Genomic DNA, 14,655 nt, shown 5'->3' on the forward strand with positions numbered 1-14,655 from the left:
GTACATATACATATATATATCATTATTATATATCTATATATATCATTATATATCAATATATCATTATAATCATCATAAAATAAATAATTTTGATTATATTAAGTTAAAAAGTTTTTGGACAAACAAATCTAATACAAACAAGATTAGGAGGGAAGCAATAAACTGGGAAAACATTTTTACATTCAAAGGTTCTGATAAAGGCCTCATTTCCAAAATATACAGAGAATTGACTCAAATTTATAAGAAATCAAGCCATTTTCCAATTGATAAATGGTCAAAGGATATGAACAATTTTCAAAGAAATTGAAACTATTTCTAGGCATATGAAAAGGTGCTCTAAATTACTATTGATCAGAGAAATGAAAATTAAGACAACTTTGAAATACCAATACACACCTCTCAGATTGGCTAAGATGACAGGAAAAGATAATGACAAATGTTGTTGAGGATGTAGGGAAACTGGGACACTGATACATTGTAGGTGGAGTTGTGAACGGATCCAACCATTCTGTAGAGCAATTTGGAACTATGCTCAAAAAGTTATCAAAATGGGCATACCCTTTGACCCAGCAGTGCTACTACTGGGCTTATATCCCAAAAGAATCTTAAAGGAGGGAAAGGGAACTGTATGTGCAAGAATGTTTGTAATAGCCCTTTTTGTAATGGCTGGAAACTGGAAACTGAATGGATGCCCATCATTTGGAGAATGGCTGAACAACTATGATATATTAACACTATGGAATACTGTTGTTATATAAGAAATGACCAGCAGGATAATTTCAGAGAAACCTGGAGAGACTTACATGAACTGATGATAAGTGAAATGAACAGAACCAGGAGATCATTATACATGGCAACAAGAAGACTATATGATGATCAATTCTGACAGATGTGTCTCTTTTCAACAATGAGTTGATTCAAATCAGATCCAATAATGAAGAGAGCCATTTACATCCAGAGAGAGGACTATGGGAACTGAGTGTGGAACACAGCATACATAGCATTTTCACTCTATTATTGTTTGCTCGATTTTTGTTTTCCTTCTCAGGTTTTTTCTCTTTCTAGATCTGATTTTTCTTGTGCAGCAAGGTAACTGTATGAAGATGTATACATATATTAGATTTAACATATAATTTAACATATTTATCATGTATTGGATTACCTGCTATCTAGGGGAGGGGGGAGGGGGGAAGTAGGGGAAAAATTGGAACAGAAAGTTTTGTAAGGATCAATGTTGAAAAAATACCCATGCATATATTTTATAAATAAAAAATATTTTTAAAAGAATAAGAACAATCTACACTATGATCCCAGATCTGCAAAGCTCACTGTGCCATCTACAGTAGAGCACTTTTCTCTCTGGGATGCACTTTCCCAACTATGAAGTGAGAAAGTTGGCTTAAGTGAAGAGTTCTTAGCTTTTGAGTTTTCATTGACCCTTTTAGCAGTCGAATGAAGTCTATAAATCTTATTTAAATGCCTAGAATAAAACATATTTAGAGAACTCTTAAAAATGAACTAAAATGAATTGAAACAATGAGAAACCTCCAGGTGAATATTTTATTATTTTTTTCCAACTCTATAAAATAATACTTTGGTAACTTGATTAGCATGGCACCAAGTAAGTAAATTAGCTTCGTTAGAATTATCTTTTTTTATTATTTTGGCAGCCTAATCATGAACAATCAATACTTTACCAATTGTTTAGATCTTGATTTGTGTGAAAAGTGTCTTGTAATTGTGTTCATGTAGTCCCTGGATTTGTCTTGGCAAGTAGACTCCCAAGTATTTTATATGGTCTGCAGGTATTTTAAATGGAATTAATTGTACCTTTAATGTTTGGCAAAATTCACTTATAAATCCATCTGGTCCTAGAGATTTTTCCTTAGGAAGCTCATTGATGGCTTATTCAGTTTATTTTTTCTAAGACAGGGTTAAGATTCTACTTCTTCTGTTAATTTGGCAAGTTCATGTTTCCATAAATATTCATTCATTTCTCTTAAATTGTCCATTTTACTAGCATATAATTGGTCAAAAATAACTCCCTAATAATTGCTTTATTTTCATCTTCATTGGTGATGTACTCATTCTTTTCATTTTTGATACTAGTACTTTGGTTTTCTTCTTTCCTTTTATAAATCAAATCAACCAATGGTTTAGCCATTTCATTATTTTTAATATAACTTGGAAAGATTTACATTAATTGATGCTGAGTGAAGCAAGCAGAACCAGGAAAACATTGTGCACAGTAACAAGATTGTGTGATAATCAATTATGATAGACTTGATTCTTCTCAGTAATTCAGTGATCCAAGACAATATTAATAAACTTTGGATGGAAATTATCATCTTCAACTAGAGAGAAATCTTTGGAGACTGAATGTGGATCAATGTACACTATTTTCACCTTTATTTTTCTTTCTCATGGTTTTTCCTTTTTGTTCTGATTTTTCTCTCCCAACTGACTCATGGAAAGATGTAAAAAAAAATAAATGTACATGTATAATCTTTTAAAAAAATGAAACCAGTTCCTAATTTTATTTATTGGTCTAATTTTTTTCTTTTCAATTAGAAATTTTCTATTCTAATGCTATAATTTGAAATTCGAGGAAACAAGTGGTCAAACATTTGGAGAGTGGGATTGAATTAAGGACTGAGAATACATAGAAGAATCTTGAAAGTAGAAAATAGGGTGCCTTTTTTAAAAAAATCTTTGTATCATATGCAAGTATGGAAAAGCACTTCAGAATGCTATGGAAAGGAAAAAATATGTAAATGCAGAGTATAGTGCTTTGCACTGAGGAATTGGCATAAAGGGAGGTTCTATCTCAGAACCAGAGAGAGTTTGAGGGTCTGAAAGTGCAAAGAAAGGAGAGTTATATAAAGCTGAACCAAGAACTGGCAGCCCCTGGAGAACTAGCTAAAGAAGAGGAGGATGTGGGCAGCTAGATGATGTAATAGATAGAAACCTGGTCCTAAAGCCAGGTAGGACCTGAATTCAAATCCAGTCTTAGATACCTTCTAGCTTTGTGACTCTGGGCAAGTCACTTAACCCTGATTGTCTCCCCCCTTAAAAAAAATTAGTGAAAAAAAAAGAAAGAAAGAAAGGGAGAATGTAAAGGAAGATAAGGAAGCTATTGAGGAAACTCGTCAACTCATCAGGCATCTTAGAACAGAAGACCCAGATTGATACCATTAAAATACTCATATATGTAAGTATGACTTTTAAGGGAAACACTGAGAAAAGTTTTGTTCTTTCTCCAATTCTCCCTCCAGGTCCCTATTTGTCCATAGATACACAATATAATCTGTTATTTTGTTTCCAGCAGCCTGAATTTTTCCTCAAACACAAAGAGACCAGGGGTTAACTAGAGAAAGATGTAAATGTAAATCTAGGAAAAGTCTAACTTCTGCCTAAATCAATAATTCTTAACCTTTGTCTGATGTATCCCTTAGGAAGTCTGGTGAAATCAAAGGACTCCTCACAATGTTAAAAAACAAACGCACATGCACAGTTTTGGAAAATGCTAATTTTCAGTTAAAGATCGTTAAAATAAAGATGTAATTTTTATTCTATCAAAGTTCATAGATATCTTCATCCCCCAAAACCTATCCATTTTAGATCTCAGGCTAAGAAATTTTTGAGTTCTGAATGATTACAATTGAATTCACAACTTTTTGTTCAAAAATCTCCCTCAAATAGCAGAGGAGGGAATATGTACTTAGGGACCATTTTATTGCACTGAGGTTTGAATAAGTAAGTATTAAGTTAACGACAGCTGGGTGACTCTGTGGATAGAGGACTGGCCTGGAGTCAGGAAAATTTGCATTCAAATTTTACCTCAGATACTTTCTAGTTATATGACCCTAGGCAAGTCATCTAATCCTGTTTGCCTCAGTTTGTCTCATCTATAAAATAAGTTGGAGCAAGAAATGGCAAACTATTCCAGGATCTTTGCCAAGAAAACTTCAAGTAGAATCACAAGTTGGATACAACTGAGAAACAACAAATTAATGCATTTAAAAATAATTTAAAATCCTTTAAAAAAATTGGGAGGGCGTAATCTTAGAACTTTAGTAGAGTATTCTGCATTTAGGAACAGGCTTGATAAATGGTTGTTGAATTGAAAACTGGATTGAATTAAGGTGAGATGAGACAATGGAAAAATAATAGCCAGCAAACCCGAATGCTTGTCCTAGCTCTGATATTAAATAATTATATAACTTTGCAGAGTTCACAACATCTTGCTGGGACTTACTTTCCCTATTTGTATTGTTAAGGAGCTGGATTAGATAATTACTAACGGTACTTCCCTCTCTAAAAACTCTATGATGACCACCTTACACATGTGCACTGTTTTAGGTAAAATAAATGTTAAGGATCTCAATTTTCAAATCAAATAAATTACAGGATGGTTCTTCAGTGTTCAGAAAGATTTGCCATGAAGTTTCTTTAAATGTTGTGCAGTTCAAAAAATATAATGCGGTATAGTAAAGTGTTATCCAACTCAAATAGAAACAGAACTCTCTATACTATCTGTAAGGATCCCCTATGTTGAAAGCTTCTTATTAACATTATTTAAGTTTTATTATATCTTTATTTGTGCTGCTAAATATTTCCCAATTACAGTTTATTCTGTTTGAAGCCACATTCAGGGAGTAGAAGTTGCATGTTGGACATCTCTGGCGTAGTGGAAAGAAGGTTTATGTGAAATTCAGGAGGTCTGGGCTCCAATCCAGGCTCTGCAGTTTACTGCTCTCCCTCTCTAGGTATTGGTCTTCTCATATTAAGGGAGTGGTCTTTGAAAGCCCAAGATCTAATCACCAAAAAGGAACCCACAAAGAGCTGTTAAGCTAACTGTAAAAGGTTCTGGTGGTTTCTTTATGAGGTGCAAATTATTCTCTTGAATGAATCATCAAGAAAACAACAGAATGGGAACAAGAATAAAAGGCCTCCACATTATCTTTGAAAATCAGTTCAATGAGTGGACTATTGGAAAACTTAAACAGGAGCTCAAAAGCTGACTGGAGGAGCAGAAAAAGCATTAAACTGAAGAGATGGGTGTTCTAAGAAGCATCATAAGATAGCAAACGTGCAGTAAAAGACACCATGAGGAAAAGTACCTAAAGAAAATTTTCTTGAGCCGTGGGATTAAAGTATGTTAGGAAAAACTTTATTATTGAAATCCCTACTATAGATATCCAAGACAATAATAGTGAACCTTTTGTTTCTCCTTCAATTACATTTAGGAAGCCTGAATCCTTTTCTTCCAGGCATGGTCTTTGGAGGGATTTTTTTAAAATAAAATGTCTATTTTGTCTTTATAAACAGTGGCAACCACCAGAAATTATCATTAGAAATTGATAGTACTTATTGTGATTAGAGTTGGGAAGAAGCAACTGGAAAAGAACCCCAAGGAAGAGATAAGAGTTAGATTTAAGAGTAAGATGTTTTGCCAGAAACACATTCTCTGTTGGGGGCTCAAAAATAACAAAATAGATAAAACACACTTATAGATCCTTTCATATAATATGGGAAAAGAAGGATTTATGTCCAAAATAAGGAGCAGAAAGAGTGATTGAACCATCCTGATCATTGTAAAAAGATACTGCCTGGCTTTCTAACACTCATTTGATCTTTGGTAAATCACTTCACTTTTATGACATAGGCTCCCCATATATAAAACTTGACTGAAGATTCTATAAGTCCATTCCTGTTCAAATTTTATACTATTTACAAAAGTCTTATTTTTTTCCTTCACAAAAATATATTTGTTGTGTGAAATAAGGCATACCTGTAGAGAAAGTCTTCTCATTGACTTTGTTGAGAATAGAGGAAAAGGAGTGAGGTCCATAAATCCTTGGGGTCCTTCTGTGCTCTGTTAGTCTCAGACTGACAACTCATTTCATAGTTCTATCTTCATTTGTCCCTCCAGCCTTTTCCCACATAGTCCCTTTGATTCTCCCCATTTCAGAGCACTCTGAAGGAGTGCTGCTACTTCTATAATATCTTACCTCCCAGGGCCCCATTATGCCTGAATTTTATTAAGATTTTCAATGTCACTGTCAACTTGACCACTGTGCCCCAATTTATTCTTTATTTTAGCCCTATCTATTCCCCTCTTCAGACATTCTTCTCACTCTGGGTTTTTGCTCAAATTGTCCCAAACTTTTCTGCATGGTAAAGCAGAGTTGAAATCAGAGAACAGAGATTCACATTCTATCTTTGCCACTTAGGAGCCAGGTAATCTTGCCATTTCTAACATTCCCTTAACTACAAACTAGGAATAAAAATACACTTCTCTTCAACCATATACACAATATAGTTACATCTATGATCTCATCATCAGTCACAAAAATATTTTACTTCCATGATCAAAGAAGTGATTCTTAATCTGGTCATAACCACCTAGTTTTAAATTGTTCATGTGCCTCATTTCTGCCAAATCTCTTTTCTACTTTTTTATATTTGAAAAAAAGTGTAACTATTTAATCAGTTTTCATATTCTAGATCCTTGAAGGATAGAATATCACTTGGATCTTGTGTCCAATGGCCTTGGCAAGAAGATTGCTTCTGAACTTGGCTCAAATCATTCCACTATTTCCATGAACCTGGGTAATTTTCCCACAGATCACTCTTGTTCTGTTGGATTTCCCACCAGGAGTCACTGTTGTCTTTTGTTTTGTATACATAAGCATATCTCTTGCCTAAATAGAATTCAGTTTCATCCTGAGCATAGACTCCTTCAGTTTTCAGAAGAGCTATTATGTTCCCTTTGGTTTCATCAACCTTACTTGTAGCTAGAAAAAAAATGGCTTTGGATCACAGCCTTCCAGACATTTTGCTCTTCTAGAAGTCTTGTTTCTAACAGGCCTCCCAGGCTCCAAGATGGATGAAAACCTCTTTTCATTTTCACACAGCTTCTAACTCTGCTATCATTCAATGTTTTCCCAGATTATCATCTCTGTTGTACATAGTACATAGTAGGCGCTATATAAATGTTTTTTCCTTTCCTCTCCCCCCTTATAGGAACTTGACTAAGAAAGGCAGGAGGGAAATATGGAATAATACTTTCAACAAATGGTCCAGTAATGTAGGAGCTATATGCCAGAGGAGATGGAAGGAAATGGATTAAAGGATACAAGTAGAGAAATTGGCTTTGGTGAAAAGTGCTACCTCTTCATCAGAGACTGGAGTAAAGGAAAAGAAAATAGAGGATACAGATTAGGGGGGGAAAGATACAGTTCTCCCTTCTCAATCAACCTTAATGTCAACAATTCAACTTTATTCTGTTTTCTGCTTTTGAATGCTGTTGCCTTTCTAGACCTGAACACTGCATGACAATGAGAATACCTATTATCTTTTTTCTGCATCTACTTGTATTTAGCTGAATACTTCTTGAAGAAGTCACACAACTGTGTGACTAGAAATTTATATTATAAAATGGCAACCGGAAAAGTTAATGTTGGATAATGAGTGGAGAGCCCCTGTTGGAATTAAGGAGACTTGGATTCAGTTCCTGTATCCAATTCATACTAGTCATGTGACCCTGGGCATGTCACCTCTTAGCTCTCCCAGAAAACTGCCCCAAACTACAAGTTATAGAGCAGGTGCTGATCTAAATTGGTAGTGAGAATTTCCTCATACAGAGACCCTACTAATGAAATCAGATACCCAAGACAAAATTTCAACTGGATCTTTTCACAAGGAAATTCTTTCACTCTCCCCTTCTTATTGTATTTCCTATTGCATTGCATTGTTGCATTTCCTGTTCTGAACTTTCTATTTTCTCTCCTTGTTGCTCAGTCATGTCACCTGTATCTGACTCTTTATGATCTCATTTGGGGTTTTCTTAGCAGATGTACTGGAAGGGTTTGTCATGTCCTCTTAGAGTTCATTTGATAGAGGAAGAAACTGAGACAAATGAGGTTAAGTGACTTACCAGTTAAGGATTTGAACTGGATTTGAACTCATGAAGATGAAGATTCCTCTCTTCAGGCTTTCATAACTATCTTCATTCTCCTTTTAGCATACTAGACTCTTGTCTTCCTGAGAAAATAGTTCTCTATTAGCTTCTGTCCGTCTTTCCACCACTCTCCTGTCCCACATCCCAGAACCCCTTGACAGCATCCTCTGGTTCTCTCCTCCTTTACTCCAATCTTCGATGAACATGTGGCACTTCTTACCAAGGTCAATTCCTCTACTTCTAACCTCTAACATATCCCTTCCCATCTCCTCTGACTAAGTTCCTTTTATAATCACTGGACCACATAATTCATTACAACAATCATTCTACATCTCTCTCTCTTGCCTTTCTCAGTCAAGCTTCTAGCAGGAAGGAAGGAGAGGGAAATAAGCACTTACATAGTACCAATATGTGCCAGAAATTAGATGATCAATTTTTATTAATATTTTTTTGATTCTCACAACAATCTTGAAAGGTAGGTATTATTTTCCCCATCGAGAAAATTGAGACAGAGGTTAAGTGTCTAACAGCTACTACTAATAGCATTTATATAGCACTTACTATGTGCCAGGTACTTATAAATATTTTTTTCATTGCCATATAACAACCTTGTGAGGTAGATTCTATTATTAATCTCATTTTACAGATAAGAAACTGAGGCAAACAGGGTTAGATGACCTGCCCAGAGATACACAGTTTAAGTATCTGAGGCCAAATTCCAACTGAGGCCTGGTGCGCTATCCATGGTACTACCTAGTCACTTCTAGAAAAAGCTGTCTATACTGTTGCCTTCACTTCTATTTTCACTCCTTATTCTTTTGTAATTTGGCTTCTGACTTCATCACTCAATAAAAATTTCTTTCTACAAAGTTGTTAGTTGTGGTGCTCCTTCCTCAGTCCTCATCCTTCTTACCTTTGCAATAATCTCTGCCTTTCAGGAAAAAAAAAAAGTTATATACTAAGTTTATTATATGTACATAATTATGTATTTATATTTATCTCACATTATACATAAACATATATATACATATATAAATAAAGCACAAGTAATATATTATAGAGAGTTGCAGTTTCCTGCATGATCTCTTCTGTTATGTTGGAAGATATATATGTGTGTATGTGTGTGTGTGTGCTTTATATTTAACATCGTTGATTTCACATTCTATTCCTATACATATTCTACTCTCTTAGTTTTCAAGACATGGTATACTCTCCTCTTTCCTCTATTTGACCACTTTTCACATTCCTTTGCTAGTCTATTATTTATGTAATATATCCTAACCATGGGTGTTCCTCAAAGTTCTAGCCTGAACTCTTTTTCTATTATGATTCTATATTCTCTTTATTTCCTAACTTTGTTGCCAAATTACCACCCCATGAGGTGAAGTATTTCCATATAGATGACATATATATATATATAATGTATATATCATAGGATCATAAATTTAGAGTTAGAAAGGACCTAAGAGAAATTATCCATTACTAAGTCTTAATTCTCTCCACAATGTCTCTTACATTAGCTTCTATCTCTTTATTCATGTAGCCTCACTTTAATTTATGGCCCTGTCATCTATCTTCTGGATTATTGCAAAAACTCCCAAATGTTCTCCTAGCTTTCTGTCTTTTCATCCCCACCCCACACCCACTCCATCCATCCTCCACATAACTACCAGTATTATTCCTAAAGTACAGGTCTGATGATGTCATTCCTATGCTCAGAAAATTCTAATGATTTTCTACTACTCTTTGACCAAATATAAATTCCTCTGTTGAGTATTTAAAGCCTTTCAAAATCTGACTCTGGCCTCCCTTTCCAGGCTTGTTGAAAATAATTATTTTTCATACACTCTATGTTTCAGCCAAATTAGCTTACTTGTTCCCCATAAATGATATTGCATCCCTATCCTCCAAGCACTTGTAATCCCTGAATTCTATCCCTGAAATATACTCCCTTCTCACTTTTATCTCCTAGAATCCGTTAAATCTACCTTTTTAAAAATTCTGCTCATGGGTTGCTTCCTTCTTGAGGCCTTTCCTGACCTACCATGGGCTGGTTCCTTTCTGTCCTAATGATTTTTTATATATAATTTGTATTTACTTATATAACAAAGACCTGGGACATGCTCAGATATGCCGTTATTTTTGAGTTACATAGAACAGGCACAGAAAATCTCTGCCTTTCAGGAAAAAAGTTGTATAATGAGTTTATTATATGTACATAATTATGTATTTATATTTATCTCACATTATACATACACACATATATATATATACATACACACATATATAAATATATAAATAAAGCACAAGTAATATATTATAGAGAGTTGCAGTTTCCTGTATGATCTCTTCTGTTATATTGTGATGTGTGTGTGTGTGTGTGTGTGTGTGTGTGTGTGTGTGTGTATACCTCATGTAGGAGGTAGCCTTTGAGCTAAGCATTGAAGAAGGAACAGAAAACTTTGTGGGATTTGCCTTCTAGGTATATGTATGATGGGTTTGTTAACTGCTCAAGGATGAAGGAACTTTGTGCATCTATCTACAAAAGGGTGACCCGTCTAGCTTCTGTCCAGTTCTAAGAAGGGCTACATTACCTTGGGCTGCTTCCCAAGCCAGGTGGGGGAAGGGACTCTGTCCTGTGGCTCTTCCTCACCTAGCCATGGTGGTTGTTAACACATGAATGCTTCTGTCTCTTTGTATTTGCTGTTTTCAAATAATAAGTGAATGAATATCCAGAAGGGGAATTGTTTAGGTAACATAACATTATGAGGTTCCTTTTTTAAAAAAATGTTTTTTCATCCATATTTATGATCTTTCAAAATTTTTATTTAATTTTTTTCTGGATTTAGACACACAATAAAATGGGTATTTGCATTAGCATTTGCATAATAATAACAATAACTAGCATTTATATAGCATTTATTACGTGCCAGATGTTTTACAATTATTATCTCATTTTATCCTCACAACAATCTTGGGAAGTAGGTGCTATTATTATTCCTATTTTATAGATAAGGAAATAAGCATGTCTAAATTGTTCCTGATGCTAAGACTGATACTCTATCCATTGTGTCACTTAGATGCATAGTATATAACAGAACAGATCATGCAGGAAACTGCTGCTCTCTATAATATATTGCTTGTGCTTTATTTATATTTATATATGTATATATGTGGATCTATGTATATGTGTGTATAATGTTCAATAAATATAAATACATAATTATGTGCATATAATACATTCAGTGTGTGATTTTTAAAACTACCCTACTTGTATTTGTATAATCACCCTTTTTATCTAAGTCATATAGCTGTGATTTATTGCTGGCCTTCTTTCTACTATCTTCTGTGCTTTTTTTAAAAAGGTGCTTCAGTGGCCATTCTTTCTTTTTCTTTTTTTTCTTTTTTTTTGTTATCCCATCCATATCACCCATCTCTTTGCACTCCTCCCACCTCCAACCCATTAGAAAATAATAAAAATAAAGCACTTGTAACAAATATGGATAGTCAAGCAAAACAAATTCCCACAGTGGCTGACTCAAAAAATGTTTTTCTCATCTGCATTATTGATGATAAATGCATCTGCATTTATCATATCTCACTGCAAGTGGATAAAAAACCTCAGCATCTAAACTCTTGAATAGTGAATTGTTGTACTGAGGAGTTCTTGGGTCCTTTAGAGTTTTATTTAAAATCATGTTATTGTATGTATTTCTGGTTCTGCTTATTTTGCTTTGCATCAGTTAATAAGTTTCCTTACAGGCTTTACACTTTCCCTTTTGTTATTTATTATAGTGCAATAATATTCCATTGTATAGATGATAATTTTTAAAGTTCCTTTGAAGGGAATTCCCTTATTTTTCAGTTATTTGCTACAACAAAAATATTGGCTACATATAATATTAACAATTTGTGCATAGGAATACATTTCCTTTTAAAAAATCTCTTTGAGGATAAGGGCTTAATAATGGTATTTCTAGGTCAAATGATATGTATAATTTAGTGACATCTTGAGGGTGGTTTCAAATTGCTTTTTAGATCAACTGAGCCAATTCTCAGTTCCACCAATAGTGCAATAATGTACCTGTTTTCCTATAGCCCCTCCAACATTTATCATTTTCTGATTTTGTTATCTTTGCTACTCTGATGGATATGAGGTAAAAGCTTAGAATTTCTTTAATTTGCACATCTCTTATTATTGATGATTTGGAGTATTTTTAAAAAAAAAAAAATATATATATATATATATATATATATATATATATATATATATATATATATATATATATATATATGGTTGTTGATAGCTTGGATTTCTTTCTTTGAAAACTAATTATTCTTATTCTTTTACCAAATATCTCTTGTAAAAGACTTTTGTTTTTATACATTTGAGTTTGTGCTTTACATAATTCCAATATGAGAAATTTATCAGAGAAACTTGCTACAAAGATATTTTCCTCACCTGTTTCTTTTCATTTTAGCTGCATTAGTTTTGTTTGTGCAACAACTTTAAGTTGTTGTTTTTTTTTTATCAAAACTGTCCTTTTAAAATTATAGGCCAATTTCCCTAATGAATATTGATACAAAAATCTTAAATAAAATATTAGCAAAGAGATTACAGCAAGTTATCACCAGGATAATACACCATGACCAAGTAGAATTTATGCCAGGAATGCAGGACTGATTCAATATTAGATAAACTATTAGCATAATTCATTGATCAATAACCAAACTTACAAATCCTAAAATTATCTAAATAGATACAGAAAAAGCATTTGACAAAATCCAATAGCCATTCCTATTAAAAACACTAGAGAGTATAGAAATAAATGGAGTCTTCCTTAAAATGATCAGTATCAACTATTTAAAACTATCAGTAAGCATCATATGTAATGAGAATAAATTAGAATTTATCCCAATAAGATCAGGGATGAAACAAGGCTGCCCACTCTCACCATTACTATCCAATATTGTATTAGAAATGTTAGCTTTGGCAATACAGAAGGAAAAGAAATTAAAGGAATTAGAACAGGTTATGAGGAAACTGAATTATCCCTCTTTGCAATTGATATAATGGTATACTTAGACCATTCTAGAGAATCAACTAAGAAACTACTGGAATCAATTCACAATTTTAATAAAGTTGCAGGATACAAAATAAGTCCACAGAAATCATCAATATTTCTATATGTTACCAACAAAGTCCAGCAGCAAGAGAAACAAAGAGAAATTCCATTTAAAATTGCTATAGATAATATAAAATAATATAATACAAATGATAATTCTACTTAAGTTAATCACTCAGTGCTATATCAATCAAACTCCCAATAAATTACTTTACAGAGCTAGAAAAAATAACCAAATTCATATGAAAGAACAAAAGGTCAAAAATTTCAAGAGAATTAATTTTAAAAATGCAAATTAAGGTTGCCTAGCTGTACTAGATCTAAAACTATATTATAAAGCAGCAATTATCAAAACCATTAAGAAATATAGTCATCCAAGATAAGAAGGGAAGCAATAAACTGGAAAAACATCTTTACAGTTAAAGGTTCTGATAAAGGCCTCATTTCCAAAATATATAGAGAATTGACTCAAATTTATAAGAAAAAAGCCCTTCTCCAGTTGATAAATGGTCAAAGGATATGAACAGACAATTTTCAGATGATGAAATTGAAACTATTTCTACTCATATGAAAAGATGCTCCAAATCATTATTGATCAGAGAAATGCAAATTAAGATAACTCCGAGACACCACTACACACCTCTCAGATTGGCTAAGAAGACAGGAAAAGATAGTGATGAATGTTGGAGGAGATGTGGGGAAACTGGGACACTGATGCATTGTTGGTGGAGCTGTAAATCGATCCAACCATTCTGGAGAGCAATTTGGAACTATACTCAAAAAGTTGTCAAACTGTGCATACCCTTTGATCCAGCAATGTTTCTACTAGGCTTGCATCCCAAAGAGATTTTAAAGAAGGGAAAAGAATCTGTGCAAAAATGTTTGTGGCAGCCCTTTTTGTAGTGGCTAGGAACTGGAAATTGAATGGATGCCCATTAATTGAAGAATGGCTGGGTAAATTATGGTAGATGAATGTTATGGAATATTATTATTCTATAAGAAATGACCAGGAAGATGAATACAGAGAGACTTGGAGAGACTTACATGATGAACTGATGCTAAGTGAAATGAGCAGAACTAGGAGATCATTATATACTTCAACAACTATATGAGGATGTATTCTGATGAAAGTGGCTATCTTCAACAATGAGAGGATCCAAATCAGTTCCAATTGTTCTGTAATGAACAGAACCAGCTACATCCAGCGAAAGAACACTGGGAAATGAATGTGGATCACAACATAGCTTTTATATTCTTTCTGTTATTGTTTGCTTGCATTTTTATTTTTCTTCCCAGGTTATTTTTATCTTCTTTCTAAATCTGATTTTTCTTGTATTGCAAGACAACTGTATAAATATATATACATATATTGTATTTAACATATGCTTTAACATATTTAACATGTATAGGACTATCTGCCATCTAGGGGAAAAGGTGGAGGGAAGGAGGGGAAAAGTTGGAACAGAAGTTTTTGCAAGGGTCAATATTGAAAAATTACCCATCCATATGACTTTTCAATAAAAAGCTATATTAATAAAAAAAATTTTACAAAGAAATATAGTC

The sequence above is a fragment of the Sminthopsis crassicaudata genome, chromosome 4 (genome assembly GCF_048593235.1).
Source record: "Sminthopsis crassicaudata isolate SCR6 chromosome 4, ASM4859323v1, whole genome shotgun sequence".
In the NCBI taxonomy this organism is placed as follows: Eukaryota; Metazoa; Chordata; class Mammalia; order Dasyuromorphia; family Dasyuridae; genus Sminthopsis; species Sminthopsis crassicaudata.